The sequence below is a fragment of the Eulemur rufifrons genome, chromosome 9 (genome assembly GCF_041146395.1).
Source record: "Eulemur rufifrons isolate Redbay chromosome 9, OSU_ERuf_1, whole genome shotgun sequence".
Taxonomy (NCBI): domain Eukaryota; kingdom Metazoa; phylum Chordata; class Mammalia; order Primates; family Lemuridae; genus Eulemur; species Eulemur rufifrons.
Genome location: NC_090991.1, coordinates 42,792,244 through 42,813,304, shown reverse-complemented (window position 1 = coordinate 42,813,304; position 21,061 = coordinate 42,792,244). Strand labels below are relative to the sequence as shown.

At 35.2% G+C, this 21,061-nt stretch overlaps 1 protein-coding gene across 3 annotated transcripts in view; it reads right to left on the bottom strand.

Moving 5' to 3' along the window:
* TANC2 (tetratricopeptide repeat, ankyrin repeat and coiled-coil containing 2) overlaps positions 1-21,061 on the bottom strand; it is a 262,133-nt gene that overhangs the window by 133,937 nt on the left and 107,135 nt on the right. The gene's annotated exons all lie outside the window — the stretch shown is intronic.

Genomic DNA, 21,061 nt, shown 5'->3' with positions numbered 1-21,061 from the left:
GGCAGTTAGTCTTCCAATATAGTCCTAGTCTTGGGATCTAGTTGTCAGCCACAATCACCACTCTATTCAAGCTCTTTTATCTTTTTTTTTTTTAAAATAGTTTATGTAAATATTTTTTATTTTGAAATAATTTCAAACTTTTAAAAAAGTTTCAAGAATAGTACACACATTATTTTCCTTAACCATTTGAAAGTTGCAGACATAATATCTCATCATCCCCTGACAGCATTATTTCCTATAAACAAGGACATTCTGTTACATAACCACAGTACCAACACAGAAATCAGGAAACTAACGTTTTGTATTACTGTGATCTCATCCACAGACCCTGTTAAAATTTTAACACTTGTCTCAATAATGTCCTTTTTACTAAAAGGATGTAAAATTCAGGATTATGCAATGCATTAGCTATCAATTTTAACTCTTTTAATCTGGAACAGTTCTTTAGTCTTAACTTTCATGACCTTAACACTTTTAAGGACTTTTAAAAACCAGTTGTTTTGTACAATGTCCCTCAATTTGAATTTATCTGATGTTACCTCTCGATTTGATTCAGGTTATACATTATTGGCACCAATATCACATAAGTAATGTGTTAACTTTGATCACTTGGTTATGGTAGTGTCTGTCAGATTTTTCCACTATACAACTATACTTTTTCCCTTTATAATTAATACACATTAGGTTGGTGCAAAAGTAATTGCGGGTTCAGACTGTGAATTTTTAAATCATTATAACTAGGCTCAAACACATCTTTATTAATCCAAATAGGAACCATTACAATCAACACATTTTTGCCAACGAGAAATAAGTTTGTTTATTCCTGTAGCATAAAAATCTGTGCTTCACAGGATTCAAAGAACTCTTAGAAAGCATTTTCTGCATCTTGCTGGTTGTGGAAACGTTCTCCCTGCAAAAAGTTGTCGAGATGCTCGAAGAAGTGGTAGTCAGTTGGCGAGAGGTCAGGTGAATATGGCGGATGAGACAAAACTTTGTAACCCAATTCATTCAATCTTTGAAGTGCTGGTTGTGAGACCTGCGTTCGGGCGTTGTGGTGAAGAATTGGGCCCTTTCTGTTGACCAATGCCGGCTGCTGGCACTGCAGTTTTTGGTGCATCTCATCGATTTGCTGAACATACTTCTCAGATGTAATAGTTTTGCCAGGAAGCCGCAGTGGATCAGACTGAAAGCAGACCACCGAACAGTGACCATAACCTTTTTTTGGTGCAAGTATGGCTTTGGAAAGTGCTTTGGAGCGGAGTGTCTTCTCCTAGGTCCAACCACTGAGCTAGTTGTCACCAATTGTATAAAATCTACTTTTTGTTGCATGTCATAATCCAAACGAGAAATGGTTCATTGTTGCTGCGTACAATAAGAGAAGAGGACACTTCAAAACAACGATTTTTTTGATTTTCAGTCAGCTCGTGAGGCACCCACTTATCCAGCTTTTTCACCTTTCCAATTTGCTTGGTTGACGTTGAGTTCTTCGGCAACTTCTCACGTTGTTGTAAGAGGATCGGCTTCGATGATTGCTCTCAATTGGTCATTATCAATTTCCGATGGCTGGCCACTGAGCTCCTCATCTTCAAGGCTCTCCTCTCCTTTGCAAAACTTCTTGAACCACCACTGCATTGTACATTAGCAATTCCTGGGCCAAATGCGTTGTTGATGCTGCAAGTTGTCTCTGCTGTTTTACGACCCATTTTGAACTCAAATAAGAAAATTGCTGGAATTTGCTTTTTATCTAACATCATTTCCATAGTCTAAAATAAATATAAACAGCAACTAAGTCATTAGCAAAAAAATAAAGCAAGAAATACTCATTAAAATGATGTATAATATAACATTTACTTAAGAATGTATTCCAATATCAAATGGCAAATTTCAACAATGCTAATATCGTAATTACTTTTGCATCAACCTAACATTTTGTAGGGAAATATCTTGAGATTATGTAAATATCCCATTCCTCAACAAACTTTTTTTTTTTTTTTTTTTTGATATAGGGTTTTACTCTGTTGCTGGGGATAGAGCATAGTGGTGTCATCATAGTTCACTACAACCTCACACTCTTGGGCTCAAGCAATCCTCCTTCCTCAGCCTCCCCAGTACCTTAGACTACAGGCAAGTGCTATCACGCCTGGCTAATTTTTCTATTTTTTGTAGAGACAGGGTCTCTTGCTCAGGCTGGTCTTGAACTCCTGACCTCAGGTGATCCCTCAACAAACTTTGAAATGAAAAAAAAAAAAAAAACTGTGGTAAAATATACATAACAAAATTTGTCACTTTAACCATTTTTAGGCATATGATTCATTGGCATTAAGTACATTCACAATGTCATAAAACCATTGTCACCATCCATTTCCAGAACTTTTTCATCATCCCAAAAAACCCTGTACCTGCTAAAACAATAACTTCCCATTTCCTCCTCTCATCAGTCCCTGGTAACCTCTATTCTATTTTCTGTCTTCATGAATTTGCCTATTCTAGGTACCTCATGTAAGTGGAATCATACAATGTTTATTACTTTGTGTCTGGCTTGTCTCACTTAGCATAATGCTTTCAAAGTTCACCCATGTTACATATTAGAATTTTATTCCTTTTTATGGCTGAATAATATTCCACAGCATGTATACACCACTACTTAATTTATCCATTCATCTGTTGTTGGACACTTGGGTGGGTTGTTTCCAGATTTTGTGGATGATATTATGAACACTGGTATAAAAATATGTTTGAATTCCTCTTCAATAAACTTTTGTCCACTATTCTTAGTATCCATTCATGTTTCTTGGTTGAATTACTATCATGCTTGTCAAATAGGGATTTTTCTAAGTTCATTTTTTTTTACCTCATTTATTTATATCAGTATGAACTCACTGATTCCTATCTTTTTCAACAGGTTATAATCTGTTATGATGATTATTATTCTTTTGCTCAAATTGTTCTAGATTTGGCCAGAGTAAGCCCCTTTAATTTGGCTCCTATGAGCTTTTGACATATTCTTGTCATTTTCTGAGCACTTCTTTGCTTTCTGGCATGCGATTTTCCAGGCTCCTCTCCCTACAACAGCCTGGAATCAGGCATTTTCCCAATGGTTTTCCTGGTTCTTCTTAGAGGAGAAAGGTATTTAGAATACTGAGAGCTGAGCATTACATGTGCTCATTGTTATTAGGGTATCACTATTCTCCAGGTCCACTCATTGGCAAAATATATGAATGCTGATTAAAACTGTTTAAATTTTCAGCTCTTGGTTTTGCTTTGGCTGTTCGTAAGCAGTGTGTTTATGCCTTAGGCTTTGCTCCCAAAACACTGGGTGAGGAATATGGCACCATCAAGACTAAGGAATTAGGCCGGGCGCGGTGGCTCACGCCTGTAATCCTAGCACTCTGGGAGGCCGAGGTGGGCGGATCGTTTGAGCTCAGGAGTTCGAGACCAGCCTGAGCAAGAGCGAGACCCCATCTCTACTAAAAATAGAAAGAAATTATATGGACAGCTAAAAAATTTATATAGAAAAAATTAGCCGGGCATGGTGGTGCATGCCTGTAGTCCCAGCTACTCGGGAGGCTGAGACAGGAGGATCGCTTGAGCTCAGGAGTTTGAGGTTGCTGTGAGCTAGGCTGACGCCATGGCACTCACTCTAGCCTGGGCAACAGAGTGAGACTCTGTCTCAAAAAAAAAAAAAAAAAAAAAGACTAAGGAATTCTAGGTTTTATATGGAACTGGAAAGGTCCAGGAGTAGTAAAGAAAATTTGAAGAAAAATTACATATTACTTAACATCAAGATTTAATATAAAGCTAAAGTAATTAAGACACAGTAAGACTGACACAAGCATAGATAAAATGATCAATGGAACAGAATAAAAAATCCAGAAACAGATCTATATATACACAATCACCTTATTTAGGACAAAAGTGCCACTGCAGAGTTTCAGTAACATGATAGTATTTTCAAAAATTAGTGATAAATCAATATGATATCCATATGGAAAAATAAATCCCATCCCTACACAAATATCAATTCCAGATAGATGACAGACCCCAAAAGTAAAGCAATAAGCCTTCTGGAAAATAACCTAATAGAATACCTTTATGACTTAGAACTAGGCAAATATTTCTTAGACAGGATACAAAGGACAATAACCATAAAAGAAAAGATTAGAAAAGTGAAGTTCATTAATAAGAACTTCTGTTCACCAAACACACCATTAAAGAATAAAAAGTCAAGGCACAGAGTAGGAGAACCCTTATAAATCAATAAGAAAAAGATAATTCAATTTTTAAAATGGACAAAATCTCTATACAGAATTTACAAAAGAGGATATCCAAATGGCCAATAAGCATATGAAAAGGTGTTCAACATTACTGGGAGATGGAAATCAAAACCATAATGAGATACCATTACACATGTGCAGTGCAGAATGGCACACAAAAGAAAAAAGCACCTGACAATATGGGGTAAAGGAATGCTAAAACAGGCGTGAGCCATCGTGCCCGGCCTTTTCTTGATTTTTAAGGATAAATGTGTTATATTTGGCTAGAAGATATTTTCCTGAAGTTTTCATTCTTGCTTTTACATTCACTGATTATGTTCTTTAATTATATTTATTCCATTTCACTCACAGCCGGTTGATCTCACATGGCTGATGTGGCATAATTCTGATCCAGGAAAGCTTTATGCACCTTCCCATATGCCATTCAAACTGACCTCGTATGTAGCCTCCCTTCCATGAAGAGGAAAATTTAGCAGAAATTTAAAATAAATATGACAAATGAAAAACTACTGAAAGATGTACTACTCCCTACCCTCCACCCCCAAGAGAGTGAAATTAGGTTAAAAACACAGATTGAAAAATCATAGTTCCAGTTGTTCAGACTTATGAGCCCCTTTGTAGTAAATTAGAAAGTGAAAAGAAAAATTCTTAGTAGGGAGAAACCTATGCCATTTACATATATTTACAGCATATTACATTTTTTCATTTTCCCTTCCTTTGACTTATTGTGTTCATTTTGCTCATTTAGCACACATCTAGTGAACATCCATTATGTTTCAGTCACTACACCACTGTGGATACAGTGGTAAGCATAGGGGAGAAGATGTACCAAACTGTCCAGATGGGTGATTTTGGTAATTTTAGTGTTTATTTTTCCTTATTTGGATGTTTGAGAAGAAATGACTGAGGGATAATTGTTATTCAAAAGCTTTCATTAGAAAAATGCTGTGATGATTCAGCTATAGTTTAATTCTTTCTTTCTTCTTTCCAGGGCAAAGAGCATATCATCAGTCTCATTATAAAAAATGTTACTTGGTTAGGGACCAGATACGGTATTTGTTGTACTATAGAATTCATTGTATAGAATAAATTTTAACCAAGAAAATAAAATTTCATTGCTCTCGTAAGGTATGAGAAAACTGCATCCATATTTTATGCCCTTCACTGTAATGGAAGTTTCACCTGCACACAAATGAATTCTAATCAGTGTTTTTTCACTTTAAGACTTGTAAATAGAAAAATTATCTATATAAAACAAATAATATCTTTAGATTTTAAGGGTAGCCTTCTGTTCCACAGTACCAAAAATTACTTACATGGATCAATGGAAGAGTAAGTCTTTAATATACATAGTAGGCATTTTGTGGTAGAATACAAAAATGTATTATGCACCTTTTGATACTCAATGTTTTAATAAAACATTGACCATCAGATAAGAACATTCCTTTTAAAATTTGTTTGCAACATAGCCAAGCAATAGAAATCCAGACTGTATTAGGCTTATAGCTCATAATCCTCTTAACACTTAAGGAAATTCTCCAACTGTTTTGCATGGTAACTCCTATTCCCTATTTTAATATGTTTTTCAGGCAGCAATATAAACATCAGCTTACCTACTCATAATTTAACAATTATGGCTACTGTAGAAAATAAGACAAAAGCAAAAAACATAATAATGCTGAACTCACCTCAATGATCTATGAAATATATTTGAGATTTGTGGCTGAATGAAGTTATCCCCCCGCCCCCCGTCTCATCCCACCAATCTAATGGCAACAGATTGAGTAATACCAGATAGAGTTCAGAAGCAGAAAGTCAAGTTTTTCAACAATTTGGTATTACATGTAGTATCATAACCACACTAGGCAAAAATTCTGATGTGAAATACTAATTCCTTTGAGATTTAGTTCCAAGTCCAAGTAAGAGACAAAGGATCTCTTATCCTTGATCAAAGAGATAGACCTCATGGTCCAACCAATCCATAAAGCCTGACTGAAAAGAGAACTTTTTTACATTGCAAGTAATCAACTTGTTGATAATACCATTTACATTTCTTAATATATAGTTTCCAGAATTTAAGGGGAATGTTGTGTCCAAATAGGTAGTGTTCTAAGACTGTTTTAAAGTATAGTCTTCTCCCATCTAGTTTCATTAAGAGAACAAAATGGAAAAATAAAAATGCTCCTTTTATATACTTTAGGATGTATATACAATCTAAAAATACAAATGCTAGAATTTTTTCCCCAAAAGGAAATAATGATGGCAGGGACTTTTCATAATTGAAAACCTTCTAGCTGAGGACAACTAATAAGAACTGAACAAAATAAATTTTTACAATCTTTTTAAAAGCTTTAAAGAACTAACATGATGGTGATGAATCATCATGACAAGATCAGGGAGAAGAGAGAAACTCAGAATGGAGCTATTCCCTACAGAGAGCCACTTTAGCACAAAGGGCATTTGTTAACCAGGAAGAAACAATCGACCAGCTGAACTGTGCTTTTGGCTATTGTACAAGGTCAGAGAGACAAAAGTTGGAATCTAGGATCTGCTAAGAGTGGGAACTCTAATAGAACACCCCACACTTTGGGTTGAGACCTTTAGGAGCTACATGCTAAGAATTAAGATGAACCAGAAGTAAACCAGGTATTGCATTCCTAATTTGTGTCATCTCAACATCCTGGAAAACCTCAAACCCTGAACTTGGATGGAGGTAGTCCCAGGTGAGAGAAGCAAATGAAAACACTTTCTGGAGGAAAAAAAAATCATTATCCTAGGTTCAGATTATTTCTTCAAATATTGGATTCTGTACACAAAAATAATTAGGGGAACAAAAAGACAAGGAAAATAACATAAGTAATAGGCAACAAAAATAGTAAAGATGAGTAAAGGTGGGGGTTAGAGGACTATAATTAATCTCATAATTTTTAATATATTACTGTAAAAATAAGGTGTAATAGGGCTAGAGTCTATGGGAGGATGAGTGGTGGAGATGAAGGAAGGAGAGAACAATGGAAGAGGTATAGAACGTGATCCATTTAATGACCTGTTTCCCCAATACCACCAGAAGATAACTGGTTGAGGACATTCTCCCTTAGTTCTTTCTTCTTCAAAGGAACTTCACATTTTAATTGTTCAATCATGTATAATGCTTCCTTCAGGTATAGCTAAACCATAGTATTAATAGCTAAGAACAAATGATGTTCTAAACAATAACATATATAGATAAGCTAATAAAGGATCTAAATCACAAACTGTTGATCTGAGACCCTTTGATAAATACTGTTCTGGAAGTCTGAAAATCCCTTGAAATTATACATGTTTTAATAGGGAGTGAGCAAAGGAAAAAAAAAATTTTTTTTTTTTTTTTTTTTTTTGAGACAGAGTCTCACTCTGTCGCCTGGACTAGAATGCAGTGGCGTCATCATAGCTCACAGCAACCTCAAATTCCTGGGCTCTAGGATCCTCCTGCCTCAGCCTCTCAAGTAGCTGGGACTACAGGTACATGCCAGCTGGCTAATTTTTTCTTTTTCTTTCTTTCTTTCTTTTTTTTTTTTTTTTTTTTTTTTATAAGTAGAGCCGGGGTCTTGCTCTTGCTCAAGCTGGTCTCAAACTCCTGAGCTTAAGTGATCCTCCCACCCTGGTCTCCCAGAGTGCTAGGATTATAGGTGTGCACCACTGTGCCTGGCCAGGAAATTTTCATTCTCTCATTCTCTAGTCCTTCCTTGCCACCTCCTGAAAAAGGTAAAGACTCCTACTAAGCCACAGCAGAAGTTACAAACTCAAATATTTTCAGGATACAAGCAGTTTTCATATATCTGGCATGGCTAGGGGTAATGGTAATAGGAAATGATAAAGTATATGTTGAGTTGCAGAGCATACATCTAGCTTGAAGGCATTCTGATTTTAATTTTTAAATATGTACTTGCCTATATTTTGAAACAGTAAACCTTCTCTAGTCATTTGTTTACTGCTTTTAAAGTTAAATATAAATTGGAGGTTTAGACGGGATCTGAGATGTTTTTTATAGTTCTAAATAAGAACCATCTCTCACTATGGAGGGCCCAGAGAAAGAAAAGTAGAGAAGAATGGTCTCTGTGGGAAAACTAGATCCATGTTAAGCTACCAATGACACAGGTCATTGTTAACCCCAACTGAGGAAAAAGAATGCCTAATTGGGGCAGCTGCACAAAATTATATCATAGGATCCCATCTCTTAAAAAATATGACTGTTTCTCCCACTTACCCTGCTTCCCCCCCAACCCTACCTACTCTTCGAAGGTACTGCCTTCTTTAAATTAATCCATATAGGGTAAAAGTTAAAGAATCAACTTTTAGGGACTTTTTCTACTTGCACAGGGGATATGCCTAGCTTTGGGTATGGAATGGGAGTTAGTAATAATGCAACCTAGTTAGAACACTCTAATCTTTGATTCTTATTAATTTTGGTTTGTTCAGACTAGTTTTCACATAAAACTATTATACAGGGCAAACAAACCTAAATGTCTTATTAGTTTTTTTTTAAAGCCAGACAGTATGCAAAATTTTGTATGTAAGTACAATTTTCTGTAGCGGTAGTCCATGAATTTCATCAATTCTTAGAGGGATATGTGACCATATAAATAAAGAACCACTGGTCTAAAGATAATGAAAACTAAGTAAACTAGTTTAAAAATGAAATAAACCAAGTTAGAAAACAAACAAAATTCAATATACTGTACCCATTAATGCACATATTGTCATAGAAATGGTACCAACCCAATCCTATTCTCTGAAATTTCACACTTGTAGAATATAGAATACATTAATTTTATATAAGTTGTCATTTTTGAGTATTTACTATGTACCAAAGCCTTTACATAGCTCATTTTTATTTCTCATGACAATGCTATGAGGTTAATATTGTTACCTCTATTTCCAGATGAGGAACCTGAGGCTCAGAGAGGTTAAGTAGCTTGTATAAACTAATACAAAGTTCAAACGTAGGTCAAAGTTAGTTTCTAACCATTACTCAGTGGTTCTCGAACTTTGTTATACACACAAATTACATAATATGGCATAGCTGTCAATGAATGGCACTGTAATTCCCATCATCAAAATACTTTCTTTTTCCATTCATAATTCTTTTCCTTCTCCTTCCCTTCCTTCTTGTATTCTCGTCACTCACCTAAGTTTCTGCTCCCCCCTTTTCCTCCCTTTCTTATTCCTATCCCCTTACTGCACTATAGACCTACCAGTAGTGCTTACGGGCACTATTCTTAGCTCTAATGGAAAAAATGAGTTTAAAAGGCTACTAAATTCTGTTTCATCTGAACCCTTACATCCGAAACATATTCCCTATATTTATGTATTTGATGAGGAAAGAAGCTTCTGGGCCATGCTTGGTGCTCACACCTATAATCTCAGCATTTTGGGAAGGTGAGGCGAGAGGATCACTTGAGCCCAGGAGTTTGAGACCAGCCTGAGCAACACAGCGAGACTCCATCTCTACAAAAAAATTTAAAAATTAGCCAGGTGTGGTAGTGCAGGCCTGTAGTCCCAGCTACTCAGGAAGCTGAGGCAGCAGTAGGGCTTGAGCCCAGGAGTTTGAGGCTACAGTGAGCTATGATCGTGCCACTGCACTCCAGCCTGGATGACAACAGAGTAAGACCCAGTCTTCAAAAAAAAAAAAAGGCAGCAGCAGCTTCTGTAGTCATCTGCATGGGGGCTGTGAAGATCTGACATTGCTATGGGTAAAAAGTGGTCCCTCTTCATCAATAAGAAATTCAACTAATTATGAGAAGTTAATATTCTTAACATTCTCTTTTTGAGCTCCACATTGAAACCTAAAACAGTGAGTTTTAATTATTTCCTTTTGCAGTTAGAATCTTAAATACTCTGATATTTTTTTTTAGGGCTCAGAACTTCTAGCAGAGGCTAAAAAAGTAAGTAAGTTTTGCAGCAACCTATGTTTCTATGATTAAGTGACTTTCTAAGTATTTGCTCTTGTCCCTTAAGATATATATACTCCCTAAAACCAATAAATTTATCTATTCAATATTTAATAATCCTACAGTATTTTTACTAACAACTTAAGACATACACAAATAAATAGGGGGAAAAAATCCTCTATTCACATTCACACACACACATCCAGTTCTCCCTCTTGCTATCTAGGAATAAAATTTTTATGAGATTAGGGACTCTTCCTTTTGCATTAAAAAAATCATTAGTTTGACACTTGGGTAGGGGAACAGGCTTTTAAAGCTTATACTATAATCTTCTATCACAACTTCCCACTATTCTGATTCTCTCCCACTGGAAACTGGAATTGCTGTAGAGACACGATATACGGAGATAGAAAGTATTCATTGCTTAGCAACACTTAAACTAGTGTTTCCTAGCCTACATAATTGCCCCCAACATACAAGAGGCACTATATGCACATTAATGTATGATGATGACTATTTGGCTCAAATGGAAAGCAATTTTTGACCAGGTCAAGGAACTTAAATGCTTCACTGAAATCTCTAAGACTGATACTTCTCACAGAAATGTTCCTTTGGATTTTAAACCAAGGTTTCTAACGTCTGTTTTGAATAGACATATGTTTGAGATGCAAAATATGGTAAAGGTTTACTTCTTCTGCAATGTTGTATTTCCGTATTATTCCCTTATTGGCCTGGATTTCCTCATCCATAGCACAATTTATTCTAACGTGGAAAGTAAGGCATTTATTCACCAGTTACAGTAAGAAAAGTAGCACAATATTCTCAAAAGTCAGATTGATCTAAATGGCAAATTTATTCTCTGTTGGCTTCCAAATCTGGGATTTATTCTAGAAGCTGCACACTATTATAAAATAACATGATGTAATTACCTAGGTATAAAGAGAAAAGCACCATTCTAGAAGTATTCCACTGTACTGCAGTTGTATAGATTAGGCAATGTGAAAGACCTATATATACAGTTATAAAAAGGGCAGCAGGGAGTTTTTAATATAAAAAGGGGAGGATATCAGGAATATTATGGAACTGACCTATTGGAAGATAAGGGTGAAGGATTCATACTTCCAGATCATGGAATGGCATAACAAATATGCAGAAATATGTAGAAGACATACTAAACCAGATATTTCCAATTTGAAAGCTACAATGTAGGTATAAACTAGAATTTTGAACAAAGTGCATTGCAATGGTTAATTTATTTGCCAACTTCACTGGGCTAAGGGATGCCCAGATATCTGGTAATACATTATTTCTGGGTGTGTCTGTGAGGGTGTTTTTAGAAGAGATTAGCATTTAAATTGGTAAACTGATTAAAAAAGTTTGCCCTCACCAATGTGGGTGGGCATTGTCCAATGTCATCCATTGAGGGCCTGAAGAGAAAAAGGTGGAAGAGTGAATTTGCTCTCTCTGCTTGATCTGGGATATCCATCTTCTCCTGCCCTTGGACATTGGAGCTCCTTGTTCTTGGGCCTGTGGATTCAGACTGAGACTTACACCATTGTTTTCAAGCCTTTGGGTTTGGACTAAAACTATACCACTGGTTTTCCTGGGCCTCCAGGTTGCAGATGGTAGATCATGGGACTTTTCATTCTCCATAATTGCATTAATAAATCCCTTATAATAAATTTCTTTCTATATATCTATATATGTCTTATTGGTTCTGTTTCTCTGGAGAATGCTAATACCTTCAGTGCTTCATTTAAAACTTACAATCAATGCTATTATAGGTTCCTTTAAATTTAGTGTAATGGGTTTTGGCCTATATATATATATATATTCGCTGAAAATAACTATATAATAATGTAATTCATGCCACTTTCACGAGGTTTGGGTTTGGAAAAGTCCCTCATTATGATGCTGCAGCTAAGATTTGCTGATTTATCTTCCAGTACTGGTTTGTTTTTCTTGATCAACACAGAAAGGAAAAACAGAAAATAAAAAGAGAACAAGTACCCTTTTGTACTGTACCTTTCCCTCCTATTACTAGTCAAAAATTTTTTTCAAAGTGTAACATTACTCCACTTACCAGTATATAAGTATATGGTCAGTCTTTAAACAGTTGAACATATTTATGCTAAAAACATACATGAACCATATACATTATAGAAAATTACTATATCCAGTTATTATCTTAGGCTATATTTACTGTATTAGAAAAGACATCCTTAGAACAGGATTTCCTAAACTGTGATCCAGGGAACTGAGATGTTAGTTCATGCTAAATGAGCCATGCAAAACTGTAAGATCTATGAATGTAGTACTCTATTCAGTTTTTTCATCACTGTATCCCTACTGCTTGGACCAATTTTTGCTATATAGCACTTAAGAAATATTAAATGGATAAACGTTCTGAACTATGAAATAATAACAGCTATTAAAAATTGGACCATTTAAAAATATCAGTAGGGGTAAATACTAGATATGTATAATAGTATATATTAAGCTACTTTCTCCCTAACACTCCAGCTTTAAATCTCACATCAAACTGTACCAATTACTACCTTTCCTTGTTGTAGTTCCTCTGGACTTTGAGGTTGTATCCCTCATTCTTTGAAGATTTTAGCTACTGGTACACTCTCATACTCTTAAACACTGTTCTAATCATAATTGTTCAGTATGCAGACAGATGATCTTTTCATAGCCTAGCCTCTGAGTTTGTGTACTTCCTCACCTCTAGTGATCTTGTTTCCCAATCCTTTCTCAGTCATCCACTCCCAAGGTTATACCCTTAACACTGTCATTACTAATGACTAAAAAATGCCTGTAAACTTAATTTCAAATGCCTCTGACCACCACCTCTGGTATTTTTAGCTCACTTTATTACCTATAACTCATTGAATTTACCACAAGTTTACTGACCCTCTCCCCTCATGTTCTCATGTCCTCTCTTGCTCAGCTTACATTTCACAGCCCATCAACATAATCACTCCTTTGCAAACATCCTCAACTCCCTTGATCCTCTCTCATCTTATTACTCTAATCTGGCAAAACTCCAACTCAGGTTAAGGTCCAATTCTCTACCTAATCTATACCTCCAGTATAGTTAAATGTGGCTGACACAATCATGCTAAAAAATCCCTCTTCAGATTAATGACCACTAACATTAAGTGGTATATTAGTAGTGCCCAGCAATCCTAAATTCCCTAATCCATTCACTCTCTTGGAACACAATTTTTTATCTCCTTCTCTCTTTTCAAGCATCAAGATCTCTTTCCCCATCCTCACTTTTAGCTGGTTATATCACTCTCCATTTAATTTAGAAAATAAAAACAATCAGAAGAGGCTTGCTACAAGCTCACATAACCAGATCTACCTACTTTCCTGTCCCTGTGCCCATAAAATAACCTTCTCCCTAGCTACTTTGCTCCTTTCTACAGCCAATGCCTTTACTTTTTATCTCATTTGTCATTTACTCAAGTACATTATTTTAACACTTCTCTCCTCTCTTCTGTTATCAATTTCCCCTCTCTACCAGAGCACATCATAGAACCAGACTGAAATTTATTTTAGTTTAGAAAATTCTTGTTTGCCTCACAGCCTCCTACAGCTAATTCCCCACTGCTCTGTTCCTTTTCATAGCAAGATTCTCTGTAAGAGCACTTTACACTCATTGATTATAATTCCTCTCTCCCATTTACTTTTAAACCCTCTGCAATCAAATTTTTGCCAACAAGACTCTATCAAAATGGCTCGTCAATATTGTCAATGACCTCTAGGTTGCAATTCTAAATAGGGTGTTGATGGAAAGCCTTAATAAAAAGATGATATTTTAGCAAAGATCTAAAAAAATTAAGGACTCAGGCCTGGGTGAATACTGAAAATATTTAACAACAGGGACAGAATACTCAAACATCAGTGGACATAAAACTCAAACAGAGTTCCAGAGACCATAAGAGGCTTAAGTAAATCTGATGATGACATAGTATTTATATATTGTATAGTATAGTATTTATATATACAATACATATATATTGTATAGTATAGTATTTATATATTGATACTAGAGTATCAATATATAAATGGCATTAAAAGATGTGGCCCTGAATGAGAATACCAAGAAAGTGAGCATAGATAGAAAAAATATCTAAAGTCCAGGTTCTAGAGTATTCCAACTTTTAGAAGTGGGAAAAGAAAAGAAGTGGCAAAGTAGACTGAGATGAAGATGCCTGAGAATTAGGAGGAAAACAAGAAGAATGTGATAATTTGAAGGCCACAGAATAAAGTGTTTTGGGGAACAAGGAGTGAACAAACTATGTTAAGTGTTGCAGGTAAAGTTAAATAAGAATGAGAACTGATACAACTATTATGTACCCATAATAATTAAAAATAAAAATTTTTTTGGCTGGGCGCAGTGGCTCACACCTGTAATCCTAGCACCCTGGGAGGCTGAGGCGGGTGGATCATTTGAACTCAGGAGTTCAAGACCAGCCTGAGCAAGAGCGAGACCCCGTCTCTACTAAAAGTAGAAAGAAATTATATGGACAACTAAAAATATATACAGAAAAAAATTAGCTGGGCATGGTGATGCATGCCTGTAGTCCCAGCTACTCAGGAGGCTGAGGCAGGAGGATCGCTTGAGCCCAGGAGTTTGAGGTTGCTGTGAGCGAGGCTGATGCCACGGCACTCAAGCCCAGGCAACAGAGTGAGACGCTGTCTCAAAAAAAAAAAAAAAAAAAAAAAAAATTTTTTTGAAAAAAGAATGAGAACTGAAAATTAAGCATTGGATTTAGCAAGATGGAGTGAAGAAAATGACTACGACAAATGGAAAACCACAGAACTGTTCAGAGTATATGGAATCCACTTTGTAATTTGTGATACATACATTTTATTTCACAATGGTTAAAAAGACAATTTTTTTGTTTTGAGAAATCTTAATGAGGGGTGAGATTCAACTGTATTGGCATGTAGCAGGCAAGCCTTACCACTCCTACACATAATTTTTAGTCATAATACACTTATATGAGGAGACATAGTAACACATGAAAAAAATCAAATATATAATGCTTTTCTGTATAAGACAGAATGTAAATACCCAAAACATTTGGAGATGACCAGAGGGCTGTGAAGCGATGGAAAACGCTTCTGAAGGAGATGCAAAGAGACATATACAAACATATCAAAAAACACCAAAAGCAAAATTAAAAGTTAAATGGAAAATAGGGAACTTATGATAAAGGATTATAATCCTCAATATATTAAGAGTTCTTTTAGATGTCAGTAAGATGACTCACTCAGTAAAATATGGGCAAAGAATATGGTGAATAAACATAACAACAAATTTTCAATCTCCTTAATAAAAAACCCTCACAAAAATCATATAATGGGATACAGTTTTTTCACCCATCAAAATTATGCAGTATTGGTGAAGGTTCTGAGGAAGATATTTTGATACACTGCTGGAAGGAATATGTCAGAAGGAAATTCAGTAATATAAATAAAAAACTTTAAATTTTTGAATAATCTGGGATTTTTATCAATTTCATTTCACAGAATTTATTCCAAGGAAATAATGGTAGATATGAACAAATATTTAGCGATTAGTACATTCTCTGAAGCACTGTTTATAACAATAGCCACCACAAAAAACTGGAACAATCTAAATGTTCAACAACAGTATATTGGTTTAAAAAATTATATTACATCTATATAATGTAATGCCATACAAAAAATGTTTTAGAGGAACAGTTCTTAAGATAGCAATGCTTACAATAATTTTTTTTTTTTTTTTTTTCCCCTGAGATGGTCTCACTCTATCACCCAGGCTAGAATCTCAAACTCCTGGGCTCAAGTAATCCTCCTGCCTTCACTTTGCAAAGCACTGGGATTACAGGTGTGAGCTACTGCACCTGGCTACAGTGTAACATTTTAAAGTCAATTTCAAAACACAATACACACAGTATCATCTTAATTTTAAAAGTATACATTATATAGACTGAATGTTTGTGTCTCTTCTATATGTATAATATATGTTGAAGCTCTAATTCCTAGTGCGGCTGTATTTGCAGTAAGGTAGTAATTAATGTTAAATGAGGTCTTCAGTGTGGGTACCTGATTAAATAGGATTAGTGTCCTTATAAAATGTAAAACCTCTCTTCTCCTTCTCAATCTCCCTCTCTCCCCACATGCATGCACAGAGGAAAGGCCATGTGAGGACATACCAAGAAGGCAGCCAGCTGCAAGCCAGGAAGACTACCTTCACCAGAAACCAAATCAGCCAGAACCCCAATCTTGAACTTCTAGCTTCCAGAACTATATGAAAATTAATTTGTTGTTTAAGCCACCCAGTCTATGTTATTTTGTTATGGTAGTTTGAGCAAACCAATATAGTACAGTTGTTCCTTGGTATCTATAAGAGATTAGTTTCAGAATCCCCCCTAATACCAAAATCTGTGTGTCCCTGATATAAAACAGACTAGTATTTACACATAACCTACACATATCCTCTCATATACTTTAAACCATCTCTACATTATTTATAATACCTAACACAATGTAACTTTTGTGTAAACAGTGTATTGTTTTTTATTGCTGTATTGTTTTTTTTTTTCCCTGAACATTTTTGATCTGTGGTTGGTTGCATCTGTGGACACAGAATGCATGGAGGGCTGACTGTACATACACATTAAAAAGATTGCAAGGCTCTATCCCAAAATACTAACAATGCCTTTCTGATTAGTGGGATTATAGGTGAGGTATATTTTCTTCTTTTAGTTTAATTGATATTTTATAAAATTAACATGGATAACTTTTAAAATAAGAAAAAACTAAAAATTATTTTCAAAAGAATACAGTGAAAACATTCTTGAGAATGCTTTTGACAGTACTTACGCTTCCAATAGACTCTAGACACTTATGTTCATTTTTAAACAAAGAGAACTGAGATAGCAACTTCTTCAATGGCTCCCAGCAATGACCCCCCCCCACCCCCTGTATTCATGCTGTTCTGTAATCCCCTCCCCTTGAGAGTGAGTAGGATCTAGTGACTTGCTTCTAACAAACAAAATATAGCACAAAGTGATAGACTGTCACTTCCACGATTAGGTTATAAAAACTATCACTGCGTCTTACTCATTTTCTCTCTGCCTCTTGCTTGCTTGCTCTCAGGAAGCAAGCTGCCATGCCGTGAGCTGCCCTGTAGAGAGGTCCACATAACAAGGACCTGAGGGGGGCCTTTGGCCGAGAAACAGTGAGAAACTGAGGCCCTCATTTCAAAAGCCCATGAGGAGTTGAATACTTCCACCAACTCTGTGTATAAACTTGATCCCCTTGACAGTCTAGCTGTCACTTTGATTACAACCTGTGAGAGCCACAGAACTCTGCTAAGCTACATTTGCATTACTGACCTACAGAAACTGTGAGATAACAAACGTTGCTTCAAGCTACTAAGTTTTATGGTGATTTATTATGTAGCAACAGACAACTAACATAAGCACCTACTCTGAAGGGCACTCGATATAATAAGCAGAATTTAATAGACACTTCCCACAAGTCTTATAAATGTAAATGCTATAATGAATAACTTCTAGACAAGAAAAAACAAAAAGACAAAGGATTTTAAGTGACTCAGAGGTAAAGGATGGCAGTGGGGACATAAGATACAGAATTCACAAATCTCCAGCTTCCTGTGTGTCAAAACATAAGAATACCTTTCTGTCCCTTCTTGTTCCCACAGAATTTTTTCTTAATACTGAACTGCAAGAACATATATTCTGCTTAGGAAAAGAAAAAAACTCACATTTTTTTCCAGAAATAAATTTATATTAGTATATATGTGACAGATATGTTATTAGTCATAATAATTCATGTTCTAGGCGCTGTGCTAAGTAAATCATATATATTATCTTATTTAATCATCACAAACACCTTGTAGAGTGATATTATATCTTCATTTTACGGACAAGGAACCAGACTATTAGAGGGATTAAATAAAAGTCACACAGCTAGTAAGTGGCACAGCTAGAATTGAACCCATGCTTGCCTGATCCCAGAGTCTGAGCTATTCACCACTATGAAAAATTGATCTTATTAAAAAAACCCCAAAATATCATACAATGTTCTATTTATATATAAGCTGCATGTAAAACAGGTCAATGACTACAGGTTATAGGTGCAATTTTATCCCCTTCTGAAACATTCATAAAAAAGATACAACTTTACCTACAACATCCTTAGATAAAAGGCAGTAAAAAATCAATATCATCATAAGTAAGACACTACAATAATTGTAGTTAAGACTTATAGCACATGGACCAGCTAACTTTTTATTTTACTTATTTTAATGTGTTATATCTTCACAACATTCCTATGATTTAGCTAATATTATTATCTTCATTTTACACATAAGGAAATTAATCAGTCATGGTTAATTTGCCCAAGGTCACACAAGTGGGAAGTGGCAGAGCTGGTGTACGAACACAGGCAGTCTGGCTCCAAGGTCTGTGCTCTTCTAAACCACTAACATTTTACTCCAAACCAGTGTGTTTTAGTTCCTCAAAAACTGAAAGTTAAAATGGTTTTCACAGTTAATGAAAAAACTGTCCATTTGGATATCTAAATTATCAATCTAAACACGACATCCATACGCCAAGTCTTTAGAATTTGTGATGCAAAAAAGTCTTGACAAAAGTCAATCTAAAAGTTATTGTGATGAGATTATTAACCTTTTAAATATTGGGGCTCAGAAAATGATACCCCTAAAATATGGTGCTCTGACATGCTGAACTAAAGCAGATTCAGGGGCTCTCTGACCTCCCCACTTCCTGTCTCTCAATCCTCTGCCTCTCCCAAAGCTAGTAACCAGACTTTCCAAAGAAGAACACAATTGTCTTTGATCACTTCCCTGAAATTTCATTAAGGAGAGAAGAGTAAAACTCATATTACAGAGGAAGAGACTGAAAGTTAAACATTACACCTAGAGCCTAGGCGAACCCTGTTTCAAACTATTGGCTGTTCTCAGGTCCCATTCAATTTCCAAAGAGAATTAAAATTTTCATATTCCTCTACTACCCCTCCCTTAGGAAGAAGGGTATATAAGCATCTGGACCTCATTGGATTATTAGGTAATCATTCCCCTGTGCTTATGCACACTAAATAAATTTGTATTCCTTTTTCTCCTGTTATTCTGCCTATTGTTCATTCTTAGTGAACTGGGGGTGGAAGGGAAGATAACCCTTGGTCCCTACCAAACAATGAAAACCTATAAAACAGGAAAACAACTCAAAATGTTCAAAGTGAAAAGTTTTATTCATCAAAGCATCTGTCCACTTAAATAACTTTCAGACATGTTAAGAACTTACGTGGATAGAGAAGCGTGGGAAGAAAAGCTGTTCATATTCTAGTTCTTTGGTGTGCTTATTTTTGTATCTCTCATACTTAAAATACACTGAAATTATTTGTTTATCTCTGTCTTCCAATCTCTACTTCCTATATAGACTTTCATATCCTGATTGGGACAGCACTGTAGTTCAATTATTTCCTTTTTCATTCTACTTTTATCCACTATCCAACTACTAGCTTTTTATTGTTGTTGTTCTAATCATTAACAGTCTTTGTTTCATGTTAACCTTTACAACAGTATTTCTTTTATCTTTTTTGTGGTGGGTGGGGGAGGTTATAGACTGCTTTGAGAACCTGTTACAGAAGATAGTACATATGTACATGTAGAAAGTTATGTATAATTTTAAGCAGCGCAAAGCTCCCTTAAAGCTCATCAATTTAACTCAGGTTAAAAATTCTGTTTTACAATTACTGTGTTTACAACAAAGTAGAATATAAACACAATGTAACAGAAGTGAATTAGAGAAAAAGGTTTGTGGTACTCATAGGCCAGTGCAAAATTGTACAGAGGGCTGTATGTACAAATTTTGTAGCAAAATGAAGTATGCCTAATTATTTAGGATAAAGATAACATTAGATAATGTTCTTAGGAGTTTAAAAACTGGAAGGAAGAAAATGAAAAAACAAATCGTCCTTTTCTTTTAATTGAAATGACCACGCCCACACAGGAATCTGGAAAGGACAGTTCAAGGAACTCTTCATTTTATATGAAACATTTTATTTGTCTACAGTGGCTTGTACTATAGAATGTATAATGCTCATAAGAAATCCAAATTAGAAATCTTTTACAAAGGCAAAATACATAATATGAACATGCACCAAATAACTATAAAGCTCTCTTCCCCCCTTCAGTTTTAAATATATACTAATTTTGCCGTCACCTTAAATGACACTGCCCTTTGAAAGACACTGCTATTTTTAAAGAGATTTAAAAGGATCCATACAAAAAGATTATTAACAATAATTTATTGTATATTTCAAAATAGCTAGAAGAGAAGATTTGAAATATTCCCAATACAAAGAAATGATCAATGTTTGAGGTGATGGATATCCTAAATACCCTGATTTGATCATTACACATTGTATGCATGTACCAAAATATCACATATATCCCATAAATATATCAATTAAAAAATTCCTAGAATCATAAAAAAATTTATCTCAAATTCCTTTGAAAGATTTGGTGTTTATAAAAGAATGTCTATTTTCAGAAGACTGGTCTGGACTTTGGCCCTTAACCTTGCACGTGTAGTCAAAAGTCCTATAAAACCGTCAACTTGGCGTACTGTCTGTGTCAAAGTTCACATTTACACTTGAAATTTTGTATTATCATAATGTGTAACATAAACACTTAAAAATACTAAACTATAAACAGAGTATCACCATCATTTAGTGTCATCTAATTACTGAAATTGTTCAACAGAAGTTCATTATAGAAATTTTAGAAAATGCACAAAAGTACAA